Raw genomic sequence first — 17,613 nt, 5'->3', positions numbered from 1 at the left:
TATTTATTTTACCTTTTGTACTTTAATTATTTGTAAAAAAGTTACAACACTGTATAATGACAAAATATGACATTTGAAATGGCTTTATTTTGGAACTTCTGTGGGTGTAATGTTTACTGTTATTTTTTGTTTGAGAGAGCGACAAATGGAGAGAGACAGAGAGACAGGGAGAGAGACAAGGACACAAAGAGAGACAGAGAGAGAAACAGAGAGGGAGATACAGAGAGGGAGAGACAGAGGGAGAGACAGGGAGAGAGACAGAGAGAGAGGCTGGGGGGAGCTCTTTCTGTGCTCTGTGTTACCATGTATTTCCATACAGTACATACTGCGTGCGCATCTTATCTCTTCGGTGAAGCCACTTGATTATGCTAATGTAAAACATGCCGACACGTTGAGCTGCTTCAGGCTCTTCTCCAAATAAGATTAGTGAACTTCACATATGGTCCATAATCCTCCTGATTTAAAGTGCAGTTAAACTATTTCCCTTTAATGGGTCTCTACTTCCTATTAGATAAAGCCTTATTACACCATAGCTTATTTACAGCAGGCCACACAGTTTTCATCAATGCGTTTAGTTTAGTGTTGAGTCTTACAAGCTTATCAACTTTTGTAAATGGTGATCAAATGAACATCGGAATTATTTAGCAATGATACAAAAATAAACCATGTGCCAAGACTGCTTATCAAAGAGGGAACATCTCTACACACGCACACACGCACTCACGCACATACAGACACAGGCAGACACACATCGATACACACATGCTTAGACACTGACACATTCTGAGTCTGTAGACGGGCCATATGTAAAGCATTACTCCCAGGAAGGAACTGACCAAGAGAAAAGCACTTTAACACACACACGCACACACACACACACACACACACACACACACACACACACACACACACACACACACACACACACACACACACACACACACACACTCAGTTGCATGCAGAACAGAAAGGTATAAATCAGAGCAGGTGTCTGCTACACTGTGACCATGTACTGTATAGGCTTTAATTGAATCCAGTTCATGCAGAAACAGAAAGAGAAATGGACAGAGAAGCCAAAGTGTATTTCCTATTGAAGGCCTGTATATTGCCGCCTCTATCACCATCCCTCTTATACAGTGCATTCGGAAAGTTTTCAGACCCCTTGACTTTTTACAAAATGTTGATATGTTACAGCCTAACACTAAAATTGATTACATTTTTATTTATAGTTTTATCAATCCACACACAATACCCCAAAATCACAAAGCAACAATAGGTTTTTAGAGATTTTTGCAAATTTATATACATAAAAAATGTAAATATCACATTTACATAAGTAGTCCTACCCTTTACTCAGTACTTTGTTGAAGCACATGTGGCAGTGATTACAGTCTTCTTGGGTATGATGCTTGGCACACCTGTATTTGGGGGGTTTCTCCCATTCTTCTCTGCATATCCGCTCAAGCTCTGTCACGTTGGATGGGGAGTGTCACTGCATAGCTATTTTTTGGCTGCGCCACTCAAGGACATTCAGAGACTTGTCCCGAGAGCTCTGGAGCAGGTTTTCATCAAGGATCTCTCTCTCTCTCTCTCTCTATCCATTTATATTTCCCTCAATCCTGACTAGTCTCCCAGTCCTGCCAATGAAAAACCTCCCCAGAGCATGATGCTGCCACCTCCATGCTTCACCGTAGGGATGGTGCTAGGTTTCCTCCAGATGTGACGCTTGGCATTTAGGCCAAAGAGTTCAATCTCGGTTTCATCAGACCAGGAATCTTGTTTCTCATGGTCGGAGAGTCTTTAGGTGCCTTTTGGCAAAGGCAAGCAGGCTGACATGTGCCTTTTACTGAGGAGTGGCTTCCTTCTGGCCAGTGGAGTGCTGCAGAGATGGTTGTCCTTCTGGAAGGTTCTTCCATCTCCGCAGAGGAACTCTGGAGCTCGCTCAGGGTGACCATCAGGCTATTGGTCACCTCCCTGACCAAGGCCATTCTCCCCGGATTTCTCAGTTTGGCTGGACGGCTAGCTCTAGGAATAGTCTTGGTGATTCCAAACTTCTTGTCCAATCAATTGAATATACCACAGGTGGACTCCAATCAAGTTGTAGAAACGTCTCAAGGATGATCAATGGAAACAGGATGCACCTGAGCTCAATTTCGAGTCTCATAGCAAAGGGTCTGAATACTTACGTAAATAAGATATTTCTGTTTTTATTTGTAATATACTTGCAAAGATTTCTAAAAAACAGTTTTTGATTTGTCATTTTGCTGTATTGTGTGTAAATTGATGAGGAGTTTATTTTATTTTATTCATTTTTGAATAAGGCTGTAACGTAACAAAATGTGTAAAATGTCAAGGGGTCTGAATACATTCTGAAGGCACTGTATGTACTGTAAACATACTATATACACTCTCACACACACATTCACATACACTACACACACACGCACACACACATAACACAGACAGCATACCAACAACAAAAACACACATACGCACACACACATACCGACATAACACACATACACACACACATAACTCTGCATAGTTGGGCCCGTAAGCAAGCATTTCACGGTTAAGTCTACATCTATTGTATTCGGCGCATGTGACAAATTTAAAGATGATAGAAATCCCAATTTTTTTACCTAATGATTTTTTCAATTTTTGAGTAATTCTTTCTATGTAGCCCACACTTTTTTGTTCTAAACTTCAAACTTCTAACGCAAGGGCGGCAGATTAGTCTTTATGAAAATTATTTTAAGAGCAGCTGCTCACTGATTTAGTGATCCAGCGATGCAAGTGCTATGAGGGTGTCCGCTATCGCTGGTTACAGTTTGAGCTGATCTATGCCTTACAGTTTTAACCATATCCTAACGCCAAACCCTTAAATGTGACATTTTACATTTGGAGAAATGTAACATTGCTGAGCAGGAGGAGTCAAACCAGGGTGTCAAAAACACTTTGAAATTCAACATTATGACGAACGTTGAAATTTGAAGTTCAGAGAAACAAGGTTATAACGATAGAATCTGAAGTGAAATTTGTAAAACTGTGAGATCTTGTTTAGACTTCCTATCCTGTCACAATCTGCCTTGAGCAGGAAGAGCCATCTGGGTACTATAGACCTTTTGGTGCCTATTGGCAGAACATTAATGCCAATTACACATAGTTATGTGAGTCGAATACTCTATCTAATTATCTGTTTAAGCTAGAGAGATCCTTTTTTTTGTATGGGTTGCGTCTCTATCCACCGCATCCGCTGTTTGGGCTACAAATTAATATGGCCCCTCTATGAAAAGATGAGACACTCCTGAACACGATGGTGTCCTCCGTTTTGCTCTACCCCCACAAGTGTCACGGGAGTTGCCTGAAGGACATTACCAGGATGGGTGTAAGCATCTGCCTCTGATTCCAAATGTTGCATGTTCGAATCCCGTGTTTTTAGAGATGTTGGTTTTAATCCTATTTCAAACCTTAACCCTTACCTTAACCATTTGTAGTTAATGCCTAACCTTAAGAATTCGGAGATATTGCCTAAACTTAACCTTCAACACATCGAAATTTGACATTTGCAACAACTTCAAAATGTGTTGTTTGAGAAACATGGATGAGCGTCTAATTGTGACGTGAGACTGTGAATGCTAGTTGTATATAAGACACTTCAAAACTTTCTTCCTTTTCATTTCTATTTTCACTGTCTGTTTTTACATTTATGAATCAGTTATTCAATGTATGAATCAGTTATTCAATGTATGAATCTGTTTTTACATGTATGAATCTGTTATTCAATGTATGAATCTGTTTTTACATGTATGAATCTGTTTTTACATGTATGAATCTGTTATTCAATGTATGAATCTGTTTTTACATGTATGAATCTGTTATTCAATGTATGAATCAGTTATTCAATGTATGAATCTGTTTTTACATGTATGAATCTGTTATTCAATGTATGAATCTGTTTTTACATGTATGAATCTGTTATTCAATGTATGAATCTGTTTTTACATGTATGAATCTGTTTTTACATGTATGAATCAGTTATTCAATGTATGAATCTGTTTTTACATGTATGAATCTGTTATTCAATGTATGAATCTGTTTTTACATGTATGAATCAGTTATTCAATGTATGAAGCTGTTATTCAATGTATGAATCTGTTTTTACATGTATGAATCTGTTTTTACATGTATGAATCAGTTATTCAATGTATGAATCTGTTTTTACATGTATGAATCTGTTATTCAACGTATGAATCTGTTTTTACATGTATGAATCTGTTTTTACATGTATGAATCTGTTTTTACATGTATGAATCAGTTTTTACATGTATGAATCAGTTATTCAATGTATGAATCTGTTTTTACATGTATGAATCTGTTATTCAATGTATGAATCTGTTTTTACATGTATGAAGCTGTTATTCAATGTATGAATCTGTTTTTACATGTATGAATCTGTTTTTACATGTATGAATCAGTTATTCAACGTATGAATCTGTTTTTACATGTATGAATCTGTTTTTACATGTATGAATCAGTTATTCAACGTATGAATCTGTTTTTACATGTATGAATCAGTTATTCAATGTATGAATCTGTTTTTACATGTATGAATCAGTTTTTTAATGTATGAATCTGTTTTTACATGTATGAATCAGTTATTCAATGTATGAATCTGTTTTTACATGTATGAATCTGTTATTCAATGTATGAATCTGTTTTTACATGTATGAATCAGTTTTTTAATGTATGAATCTGATTCAACGTATGAATCTGTTATTCAATGTATGAATCTGTTATTCAATGTATGAATCTGTTTTTACATGTATGAATCTGTTTTTTAATGTATGAATCTGATTCAACGTATGAATCTGTTATTCAACGTATGAATCTGTTTTTACATGTATGAATCTGTTATTCAATGTATGAATCTGTTTTTACATGTATGAATCAGTTATTCAATGTATGAATCTGTTATTCAATGTATGAATCTGTTATTCAATGTATGAATCTGTTTTTACATTTATGAATCTGTTATTCAATGTATGAATCAGTTATTCAATGTATGAATCTGTTATTCAACGTATGAATCTCTTTTTACATGTATGAATCAGTTTTTACATGTATGAATCAGTTTTTACATGTATGAATCTGTTATTCAATGTATGAATCTGTTTTTACATGTCTGAATCAGTTTTTACATGTATGAATCAGTTTTTACATGTATGAATCTGTTATTCAATGTATGAATCAGTTTTTACATGTATGAATCAGTTTTTACATGTATGAATCAGTTTTTACATGTATGAATCTGTTTTTACATGTATGAATCAGTTTGTACATGTATGAATCAGTTTTTACATGTATGAATCTGTTATTCAATGTATGAATCTGTTTTTACATGTATGAAGCTGTTATTCAGTACGTTTCAATGGACTAATAGCAGTAACGCGAAATTGAATGTTTCCTAAAGTAAAAAATTAATAAAAATACCTAGAGGGGTCCTACATTTTTAAAGGAAATAGCTAAATGATCCTTAGTATGACCAATCTTAAAACAATTGCATCTGTTAACTTAATAGAAACGCAGCCCAAGGACTTCAGACTCTAGGTGGATTCATACACACATGCCTAGAGACCAACATGCTCCTAGTGCTCCCTCTGAGATCACAGAATGTACAGATGGAAGAAACAGAGGGACAGATGCTCTCATGTTCTCCCTCACTGACAAAGACACACACACACACACACACACACACACACACACACACACACACACACACACACACACACACACACACACACACACACACACACACACACACACACACACACACACACACACACACACACAGTAATACTTACAGCCATAGATTAGTTCCTTCTTAATGGGAGTCAGTGTTCTTTTCACACTGTTGCACCAGAAAACTCACTCCAATACATGTTTGAAATAAGCACAACATTGCTTGTGATTTTATTACACAGGAATTAGGAACCACCATTCAATTATCAAGAACCCCTAATCAGTCAATCTGGATGCAGTAAGTCTGAAGGCACTTTGTCTGGAGCTTTTTTCTACAATCTTCTTAATCTTAGATCAGACCTCCTATCGCCTCCTCCCAGGTCTAACTCTTTCCTGGCCCCCTTATGGAACTTTAAGCAAGGGTATTAAGATAGACATGGACAACTTAGCTTGAGGTTCTCATTCAGACCATTTAACTTAGTGATTGGATTCTCTATCCTCTTCTTATCCTCTTTATTTCACCTGACATGACACGCTCTGCCATTTTCCTTACCCTACTCACTTATCCTCCCCAGCCCCCCCTCTCTTGCTCTATCTACCTTAACCTCTCCCCCCTTCATCTCCCTCTCCATCTAAGAGCTTTTGTTCATCTCTGCTGTATAGGCCTCTTCCTTGTTATCGAATCTGTGGTTTGGTCAGGCATCCTCTCCCTCTCTCTCTCTCTCTCTCTCTCTCTCTCTCTCTCTCCCTCCCCCTCCATCCCTGTGGGATTATATGGTGGTCTGGCCTGGCTGGCTGTCTGCCGTCTGGTTGCCCTCCACCCTCAGACATCTCCGTCCCCCACCGATCCTCACCTCCCCTGGTCCTGGCAAGGCCGATTAGCCCTCCTGCTGGAGGGGAGACTGGGTGGGGGGCGGGAGTGGGCACATGGAGGGTTTATAGGGGCTATTCTATCTTATCATCTCTGAGACTGAGTCTTACAGTTGCTCTATGTGAACTAATGATATGCCTACTGGTCTACTAATCGTATGGACAGTAGCCTACTGTCAATGTCCAGTCTTCTGTCTATCTATCACGGTCATAGTTAGAATCAGGTGACAACAAAACAACTACAACAACAACAACAACCATAGAGATGAGAAGTATAGCTATCCATGAATTCAGAATAAATTATTCATAATATGGATCAGTCAGCACTGAATTTACTCATTGCTTTTGCCCATGGTTGTTGGTAATTCATTTCTTTCTGATGTAAATGTTGAACATAAGTTGCTCATAAATTGCAATATGTTCACTTCAGTTACAATATAATCCGGTTGAATGACTCCCTATAGAGACATTATATTGACTGTTGTACAGAGTCATAAATCATATTAGTGATGATTGAGTGCAAATCAATTAACGTCTTCATGTATTTCTGGGAAACAATTATTTTGTGATGTAATATTCCCAATTGTTCCTAAAACACAGGTTCTCAGATTTGAACCAGATAAAATAACTGGCATGTTTCGGAAGTGTTGAGCAAGACAAATGTTTCAGGTTACAAAACATCTGTTTAATTTTCAACAACCAATGAATCACATTGATCATGCATCGCAAGCATGTTATTGGCTGATCCTAGGGGAAATTCCACACCATTCATGAGAGATTGCATGGTGCATTAGGTGAATGGGAAATCATTCATGTGTACCTTCATTTTTCTACCTCCACTTGACAGGCTTATTAGTTTTCCTAAAGTTGCCAAGTTGGCTTAACTTTTTCAAAGTCAGATTAAATAAATAATGTAATGATAATATATTCAATTTCATGGCAATATCTAATATGTTCTCCCGACCACTCAGTTTTATAAAATGCTTCATCACTGACTGGATAAACTTTCCTTAGGTCCACTATAGGTCTGACAAGTAGAAACATCTTTATTCCTTTGCGATTTACTAGTTGTGGTTTAAAACATTTAAACAGGCTTGTTTTTCTGCCTGCATCTGTGTATTTATGACCTGCTAAGAGCTGATCAATGGATTGATAAAGCAATGTACTCTGGAGACATAAAGCTGACAGACACAGAGCTGGAAGGAGTAGGGGCCATCTTTCAGAACACACACTCCCTGGACAGCTGTGTCTACTTGTTCTCAGTCTGTGCATCCAGCACACACACACACACCCATGCACACACGTTGGTACACGCACATGCACACACACCAATGCGCATGCACATTGGCACACACACATACACAGTCTAATCCTTTAAGTTATGAATGTCTCCTTGGCTATCCCAAACATGTTTGTTTTCCTACACTGCCAGTCTCAGGGTGGACAGAAGATAAGAAGGCAAGACTTACTGTTACGTGTTGTTTTCATATCTAAACTGTTTTTTCTGCCCCTGTAACCAGAAGTGGGTCCGGAGTGTAGACACCATCTGTTTCCCAAATGGCACCCTATTCCGTATATAGTGCACTACTTTTGACCAAGGCCCATAGGGTGCTATTTGGGCGCAGCCATAGTGTTTTGATGTGTGGAGACGGCCCGATCACCCCTGGTCCCTCTCAGTGGGGCTGCTGCAGGGCTATCCGGGGCTATCCATCAGGCCTGTCAGTGGCCCAATGCCCCCCTCGCTCCAGTTACCACAGACACATCTGCAGAAAATACGCCGTGAAATTGTGTGGCTCCTGCCTTACCACCGGGGCTAACCCTAACCCTAACCCGCCGGGGCCAGCTGCCCCCCTCCCAACTCCTCGCAGTGCTGCAATGCCCCTCTCTTGCCCCTCTCATTGGCTTCCCTCAGCTCAGGGACTGCCTGCGGCAGTGGGGTTAGCTCTACCCATCTTGCTCCTTCTCCTCTTATCCTCCACCTGGTTATTAGTTATCCACATTGAACAAACATAAGGCAAACCATTTTTACATCAATTCAAATCACATTTTTATCGTCACATGCTTCGTAAACAACAGGTGTAGACTAACAGTGGAATGCTTACTTACGGATGAGTGTGGACGTGTGTGTGGCGAATGTGTGTCTATGTGTACTGTGCCATAAGTGATTGTGTGTTTATGTTTGTTTGTGTGTGTGTGTGTGTGTGTGTGTGTGTGTTAATGTGTGTATGTGTTGGAGTGTCAGGGTATGTATGTGTGAGTGTGTGGGTAGAGGCCAGTGTGTGTGCATAGAGTCAAAAATAGCTAGTGCAAAAAGGGTCAATGCAGATAGTCCAGGTAGCTATTTGGTTAACTATTTATCAGTTTTGTGGCTTGGGGATAGAAGCTGTTCAGGGTCCTGTTGATTCCAGACTTAGTGCTCAGCTACTGTCTTCCGTCTGGTAGCAGATAGAACAGTCTATGTCTTGGGTGGCTGGAGTCTTTGACAATTTTTAGGTCCTTCCTTTGACACCGCCTGGTATAGAGGTCCTGGATGGCAGGGAGTTCGACGCCAGTGATGTACTGGGCCATACGGACTACCCTCTGTAGTGCCTTGCGGTCAGATGCTAAGCAGATACAATACCAAGCGGTGACGCAGACAGTCAAGATGTTCTCAATGGTGCAGTTGTAGAACTTTTTGAGGATCTGAGGGCCAATGATAAATATTTTCAGTCTACTGAGAGGGAAGAGGCATTGTTGTGCCCTCTTCACAACTGTGTTGGTGTTTTGACTATGATAGGTCCTAAGAGTTGTGGACACAGAGGAACTTGAAGCTTAGTGAATTCTGATTTTGCTGTTCCACGCTCTTCAGATGTAGCACCAAGATGATTTCTGATTCCAGTGCTGAGTGACGTCATTCACTTCTTCCTCCCAAATTAATTCTATCAAAGTACAGTGCCTTGAAAAAGTATTCATCCCCCTTGGTATTTTTCCTATTTTGTTGCCTTACAACCTGTAATTGAAATAGATTTTTATTTGGACTTCATGTAATGTTCATACACAAAATAGTCCAAATTGGTGAAGTGAAATTAAAAAAATAACTTCGTAAAAGAAAAAAATCGTAAAAGTGGTGCATGCATACATATACATTCACCCCTTTGGTATGAAGCCCCTAAATAAGATCTGTTGCAACCAATTACCCTCAGAAGTCACATAAATAGTTAAATAAAATCCATATGTGGGCACTCTGTGTCACATGATCTGTCACATGATCTCAGTATATATACACCTGTTCTGCAACACCACTAAGCAAGGGGAACCACCAAGCAAGCGGTACCAGGAAGATCACTGAGCTCTCCAAACACATCAGGGACAAAGTTGTGGAGAACTACAGATTAGGGTTGGGTTATAAAAAAAATATCAGAAGCTTTGAACATCCTGCAGGGCACCATTAAAGCCATTATTAAAAAATTGAAAGAATATGGCATCACAACAAACCTGCCAAGAGTGGGCCGCCCATCAAAACTCATGGAACAAGCAAGGAGGGCATTAATCAAAGAGACAACAAAGAGACCAAAGATAACCCTGAAGGAGCTGCAAAGCTCCACAGCAGAGATTGGAGTATCTATCCATAGGACCACTTTAAGCCGTACACTCCACAGAGCTGGGCTTTATGGAAGAGTGGCCAGAGAAAAGCCATTGCTTAAAGAAGAAAATAAGCAAACATGTTTGGTGTTCGCCAAAAGACATGCGGGACAGTCCCCAAACATATTGAAGAAGGTACTCTGTTCAAATGAGACTAAAATTGAGCTTTTTGGCCATCAAGGAAAATGCTATGTCTGGCACAAACCCAACACCTCTCATCACCCCGAGATCATCACCCCGAGATCATCATCCCCACAGCATCATGCTGTGGGGATGTGGCAGCATCATGCTGTGGGGATGTTTTTCATCGGCAGGGACCGGGAAACTGGTCAGAATTGAAGGAATGATGGATGGCACTAAATACAGGGAAATTCTTAAGGGAAACCTGTTTCATTCTTCCAGAGATATGATAATGGGACGGAGGTTCACCATCCAGCAGGACAATGACCCTAAGCATACTGCTAAAGCAACAATTGAGTGGTTGAAGTGGAAACATTTAGATGTCTTGGAATGGCCTAGTCAAGCCCAGACCTCAATCCAATTGAGAATCTGTGGTATGACTTAAAGGCTGCTGTACACCAGCAGAACCCCTCCAACTTGAAGGAGCTGGAGTAGTTTTACCTTGAAGAATGGGCAAATATCCCAGTTGCTAAATGTGCCAAGTTTATAGAAACATACCCCAAGAGACTTGCAGCTGTAATTGCTGCAAAAGGTATTGACTTTTGGGGGGTGAACAGTTATGCACGCTCAAGTTTTCTGTTTTCTGGCTTATTTCTTGTTTGTTTCACAAAAAATATGTTGCATCTTCAAAGTGGTAGGCATGTTGTGTAAATCAAATGATACAAACCCACCAAAAATCAATTTTTATTCCAGGTTGTAAGGCAACAAAATAGGAAAAATGCCAAAGGGGGTGAATACTTTCTCAAGCCACTGTTTTCACTGGACTTTTGAATGAAGTCTCATCTGTTATTTTATAACATTAGAGTTTCAGCACCAGGCCAGTATCATACTGCCACTAGCTGCACTCATTCACCCTGTATGCTGTTTGGGTGTGTTTGAGTGTGAAAAGGTTTCTCATTACTGACTGAACCCACAATAATGTTCTGTATAGTGTGAATGCAGTTTCTTTCTTGCCCTTCCTTGTCCTAAACAAGATAACCATGGTGATATGGGGGCCATTCAATTGACATTTGTCCTAAAACATGAGCAAACTTAAACAGTAATGGGGAAATTGTGTATGTTTTACCTTTTCACTTTGTTTGGCTAAATTGCATTTTTTGGTGTCCGACCTTGAGATTCAAAATTACCCTCCTAACGACCAGAGTGTAAATCCTCCGCAAAGCAAATTACTGAAGCACCACGGAGTGATATTTGGATGTGATCTTGGCACCGATATAGAACCTACACCATCTATCCATCCATTACAGACCCATTGACTTGAATGGGGATACCCATTCTACGAATAATATTTCTATGCCCACATTCCGCACAGAAAAACATTCAACCTCTAACAGAGTGGCCCTAATTGAATAATATTCTCCGGTAATGAATTTAACAGATTTGGTGTGAGACACTGCCTCCTCCCTGCGACAGACAGACCGGTTTGATCCGGTTTAAGATCCTGAGTCCAGAGAAGACCAATTACACGCCACACAACTCTTCCAACCACTGAAAACAAGAAACAACTGCCAGTCTTTTTTCCTGCCTTTACTACCTCTGAGGGGAGAGAGGGAGAGAGAGAGAGAGAGAGAGACATTAGAGAAAAGTGAGAGAGAGAGAGAGAGAGACACTGGGAGAGAGTAATGAAACAATCGCCTCCTTATATCAAGGAACATTCTTGCCATTTTACACCGCCTATGTTTTTAGGGTGGCTCAGGAAGGCAATCTAGTCTTGCTGCAGGCACTGTACTGACTGACTGACTGGAAAGTTAAGCCAGACTTGATGCTAGACCAGAACACCCTGAACCCATTCAGCGCTCAAATTCCACTCACGCTCCAATCTGAATGTTATGAGAATACTTGCCCTTAACACTTAACAGGGTTAGGCATTTTTATTATTTCTTTCTTAAATAGTCTGTGTTTGACCTGGAATAGGAGAGCCCTCCTGGGGTGGAGAGCTCTCCTATTCGCCCCCTTGCTCAGTTGTCCCCCTGTTGGGGGGGCTTGTCTCCCCTAGCTCCCCTGGCCACGGCCCTCTATGGCTCTCTCTCTGGCTCTCTCTTGGCTCTCTCTCGGGCTCTCACTCTGGCTCTCTCTCTGGCTCTCTCTCTGGCTCTCTCTCGGGCTCTCTCTCTGGCTCTCTCTCTGTCTCTCTCTCTCGCTCTCTCTCTGTCTCTCTCTCTGTCTCTCTCTCTGTCTCTCTCTCTGTCTCTCTCTGTGGCTCTCTCTCTGTCTCTCTCTCTCTCTCTCTCTGTCTCTCTCTCTGTCTCTCTCTCTGGCTCTCTCTCTGTCTCTCTCTCTGGCTCTCTCTCTGGCTCTCTCTCTGGCTGTCTCTCTGTCTCTCTCTCTGTCTCTCTCTCTGGCTCTCTCTCTGGCTCTCTCTCTGGCTCTCTCTTTGGCTCTCTCTCTGGCTCTCTCTCTGTCTCTCTCTCTGGCTCTCTCTCTGTCTCTCTCTCTGTCTCTCTCTCTGGCTCTCTCTCTGGCTCTCTCTCTGGCTCTCTCTCTGTCTCTCTCTCTGGCTCTCTCTCTGGCTCGCTCTCTGTCTCTCTCTCTGGCTCTCTCTCTGGCTCTCTCTCTGTCTCTCTCTCTGGCTCTCTCTCTGGCTCTCTCTCTGGCTCTCTCTCGGGCTCTCTCCTATGAAGTGATATTTGTGGTTTGGTAACTGGATCGACCCGCTCCGTCCTAACCAAACATTGGGGTAAACCTAATCCAAACTTACTGTCTGGATAAATGGAAGTCTAATTCTCATTTCCTCTGTGCATTGTTAGATCTTTTTTCTTATAGGTTTAGACGTCTGCGGTGTAAAAGTGCTCAACTTTTCAGCTCCAAGTGTTGTTGTGATGTTTTATGATTTATATCAGAGAAAAATGAACGTCTGCACATGTTGGTTAATTAGCTATTCTTATAATTCCAGGGAACCACAGTGTTCTTTTTTCCTCAAGACACAGGAGAGTGAGAACAAAACAATCTTATTATACCCTCTAGCACATTTCTAGATTATAATGCAATAGAACATTATGTACGGTATGACAGCCAACAGATATATTAGGGTGAAGTAGTATAGAAAAAACAGATTCCTTTTTAAGGAGGAGAAAATAAAACATAGTATGATCTCTGTCCCAAATGGCATCATATTCCCTCTATAGTGTACTACCAAGTAGGGCACTATATAGAGAATATTGTGCCATTTGGGACAGAGATATGGTATGGAGATGGCTGGCCCCGAATGTTTACCATGACAAAACCCCTGTGTTTTTTCTGTCGGACCCAGTTTGCCATCTTCAGTGTCTGGACCCCTCTAATTGGGCTAGTAGAATGAAAGCTCCCAAGCTGTTTTAATCTTCCCTTTGCCTTAGTAACATGCATTGTGACCATAATGAATAAATGTCTACCCCGTAGATTCTACCCCCCCAACTTCTCTCCTATAGATCACGGTCTGTGTCTGTCACACACATTCTTCAGTTCTAAACACCCCCACCCGCGGAACACACACACACACACACACACACACACACACACACACACACACACACACACAGTCCATTCCTTTGAACTGCCAGAGCCCGCCCTATGATTCGTCACAGCCAAGTATTTTTCTTCCCCCTTCCTCCATACAGCTGAAGTAACTGCAGTCCACTTGTTGCCGGGATCCCTGTCTGCACTTGTCAATCAAACTGTGTAAGGTGTCAGAGGGGGCCTCCCTCTCACCCCTACTGCCCCGCCCACCTCCGCCACCCTTTAAATCATTGTAACGCCCCTCTCTCTACCTCTTCCCACCTCCCCTCTTTCTCTCTCCATCTCCTCTCCAACTCCTCTCCAGCTCCTCTCTCTAACTTCCTCTCTCCACCTCCCCTGTTAGACATCACACCTCCTCAGTAACTGTGTATAAATACTCAGGCAGATGTGGGGACAGATATGAAAACAATCTAACTCAATCTAACAATCTTACCCGAAAGGATCAGAAAGTTTCCTTTTGGTAACTCCTCAGCTTTTCTGAATAAAAACTAATAATAAAATGTTCTTCTTGGAAAAATGAACACAAACTGGGCATAAACCACATTTTGGGCAAGAAAACGAAGCGCATGATTTGAAGAGAAAATTCTCCGCTTCGTGCTATGGCCATTCTTTCTCTGGCCCATCTCCCATTTGCTCTGGTATTCGTTCTGCTTTCCCAATGGTTACCGTCCGTGAACGTAGTTCCTGCTGCTGCCCTGTGTGCACGTCGTAAAAATGCCATGGAATGCCAGTGAAATGTCTTGGGTTTCCTTCTTTTTTTTATGGCTCAGAACTCCAACCATAAAAAACTAATCTTACCTCCGGTTCTTTGTCAAGTGATATGGTCATTGGTCGAATACATTTAGACGGACTGGAACTCATGGCAAAGCAACAAACAATAACAATAACAATAACAAATCATCTGGTAGATGGAAAAAGGAACCAGCCTAGGCTAGGAATTCATCTGTTTCCTTTCCTCCTTTTGTGTGTGTGTGCTTTGCATTCTATCCCACAACATGACCAAAACTGGCCAGTGTTTCCAAGCACACAGGTTTCCATTGCAGTCACATGACTGTGATGTACACTATATACAGTATACAAAGTTTGTGGACACCCTTTCAAATGAGTGGATTCAGCTATTTCAGCCACAGTTGTTGCTGACTGTAAAATCAAACACACAGCCATGCAATCTCTATAGACAAACATTGGCAGTAGAATTGCCTTACTGAAGAGCTCAGTGACTTTAAATGTGGTACCGTCATTGAATGCCACCTTTCCAACAAGTCAGTTGGTCAAATGTCTGCTCTGCTAGAGCTGCCCCAGTCAACTGTCTGTGCTGTTATTGTGAAGTAGAGTCTTCTAGCAGTAACAACGGCTCAGGCGGGAATTGGTAGGCCACACAAGCTCAGAGTACAGGACCACCGAGTGCTTAAGCACGTAGCATGTAAAAACCGTCTGTCCTCGGTTGCAACACTTACTACCGAGTTCGAAACTGCCTCTGGAAGCTACGTCAGCACAATAACTGTTCATCGTGAACTTCATGAAATGGCAGTCTGACTGACGAATTTGGGTTTGGCGGATGCCAGGTGAATGCTACCTGCCCCAATTTATAGTGCCAACTATAAAGTTTGCTGGAGGAGGAATAATGGTCTGGGGTTGTTTTTCATGGTTTAAGGCTAGGTCGCTTAGTTCCATTGAAGGTAAAGGTTAACCCTACAGCATACAATGTCATTCTAGACAATTCTGTGCTTCCAACTTTGAGGCAACAGTTTGGGGAAGGCCCTTTCTCATTTCAGCATGACAATTCCCCCATGCACAGAGCGAGGTCCATACAGAAATGGTTTGTCAAGATTGATGTGGAAGAACTTGACTGGCCTGCACAGAGCCCTGACCTCAACTCCATTGGACACCTTTGGGATGAATTGGAACACCGACTGCGAGCCAGGGTTAATCTCCCAACATGTGTCTGACCTCACTAATGCTCTTGTGACTGAATGGATGCAAGTCCCCACAGCAATGCTCCAACATCTAGTGGAAAACCTTCCCAGAAGAGAGGAGGCTGTTATAGCAACACACACACACACACACACACACACACACACACACACACACACACACACACACACACACACACACACACACACACACACACACACACACACACACACACACACACACAAATGGATTAAAAGTGTATTTCTTTACATATGCACACCAGCCGGCCGTCGGCCATGGTGTCTGTTACTATGGTGTATTTCTCAGGTTTATGTTTCATTCAACCACAGAGCCGAAACGGCAGCAAAGTAAACACAGGTTGAAACAGCAGTGTATTCCTTTCCGGCTGACATCATGTTGCTGTATATTTAGCTGTGTACCGGCTAGCATACAGTGGGATGTAAATGCAATACAGGATCCAGGGGGGGTTAAGAGGGAGTAAATAGCCCATGTAGTGAATAGAGACCGGATAGGATGGACAATACTCCTCCTGCTGAGGCTATAGGCTCAGTGCTGGATTAATGCAGGGGCTTACCGGGGCGGTAGCCCCTGGACCCAGGTCCGTCGCCAAGAGGCAGCAAAACAAATGTAAAAAATATACAATGATCATTGAAATACAGTATATTTATATATTTATATATTTAGAGCAACTGCCAACCACAGGAGGAGTTAGTAACCCGCTCTCAGTGAGTGTAGACAGCCTGCTACCGCTCTGCTAATTGTCAGATAGGGGATGAGAGGAGGTATGGGGCCCACGTGGGTTACTGGGAGGCCCTGCCTTGATTGGGTAACTGATTAATAAAATACAAATAAAAAACTGCATAATAAATAAATGTGATTGGTCAGGGGCAGGGCCCAACCCTAAGAGGCCAAACATTTTGTATATATTTTTTTTCTTTATTATACTTTTTTAAAATCCAACCACAGGAGCCTGCACTCAATGTTCAAAATACACCAGAGAGCATCATTTGGGCACAGAGGATCGATTAGTAAAAAAAAAACATGAATCAGCTTCTTGATATGCCACACCTGTCAAGTGGATGGATTATGTGTGGAAATCCTAAAAACTGTAGCCTGGGGGACTGCCTACTACTACCCCATTCAAACATCTGTATATGGTCTAGTCCTTATGCTCTCGCTCCATCTCTCTCTCTCTCTCTCTCTCTCTCTCTCTCTCTCTCTCTCTCTCTCTCAATTCTCTCTTTCTTTCTCACTTCCTCCCCCATACTCTCGACCCCCTCTTTCCCTCACTGTCTCCCTCAAAACCCTCCATGTTTCATGATGCCATACCCCATGGTTACCTTTAGTAAAACGCTGACTTCACACTACCGCCCTCAAAAACATGTTTTGCCCCTAAGACTAACGTTGCTTATGATCGCTAATGAACCTTTTCTTCATACCTAATCACCGATAGTCACTCCAGGGGGCCAATCATTATTAACACACTATATAAATAATCACCATACCCCAATTTGAATATTCAGCACTTCTTCTGATTAAAGTTAGATTTAGTGCAGTTCTTTGTAACTAAATTAAAGAGTAAGAAAAAGACCGGAAGGCAGAATCACAAATGGCACCCTATTCCCTATATAGTGCACTTCTTTTCATCAGGGCCCATAGGGCTCTTGTCAAAGGTATCACACCATATAGGGAATAGGGTGCCATTTGGGACAGACACATAGTCTGAAAAGGCACCCTCTAATTTCTCCAACACTGCAATGCAGGAGGGCT

Source organism: Oncorhynchus clarkii, chromosome 20, assembly GCF_045791955.1.
Source record: "Oncorhynchus clarkii lewisi isolate Uvic-CL-2024 chromosome 20, UVic_Ocla_1.0, whole genome shotgun sequence".
NCBI classification, from domain to species: Eukaryota; Metazoa; Chordata; class Actinopteri; order Salmoniformes; family Salmonidae; genus Oncorhynchus; species Oncorhynchus clarkii.
The sequence above is the reverse complement of the archived record's forward strand: the minus strand, read 5'-3'. Positions refer to the sequence as shown.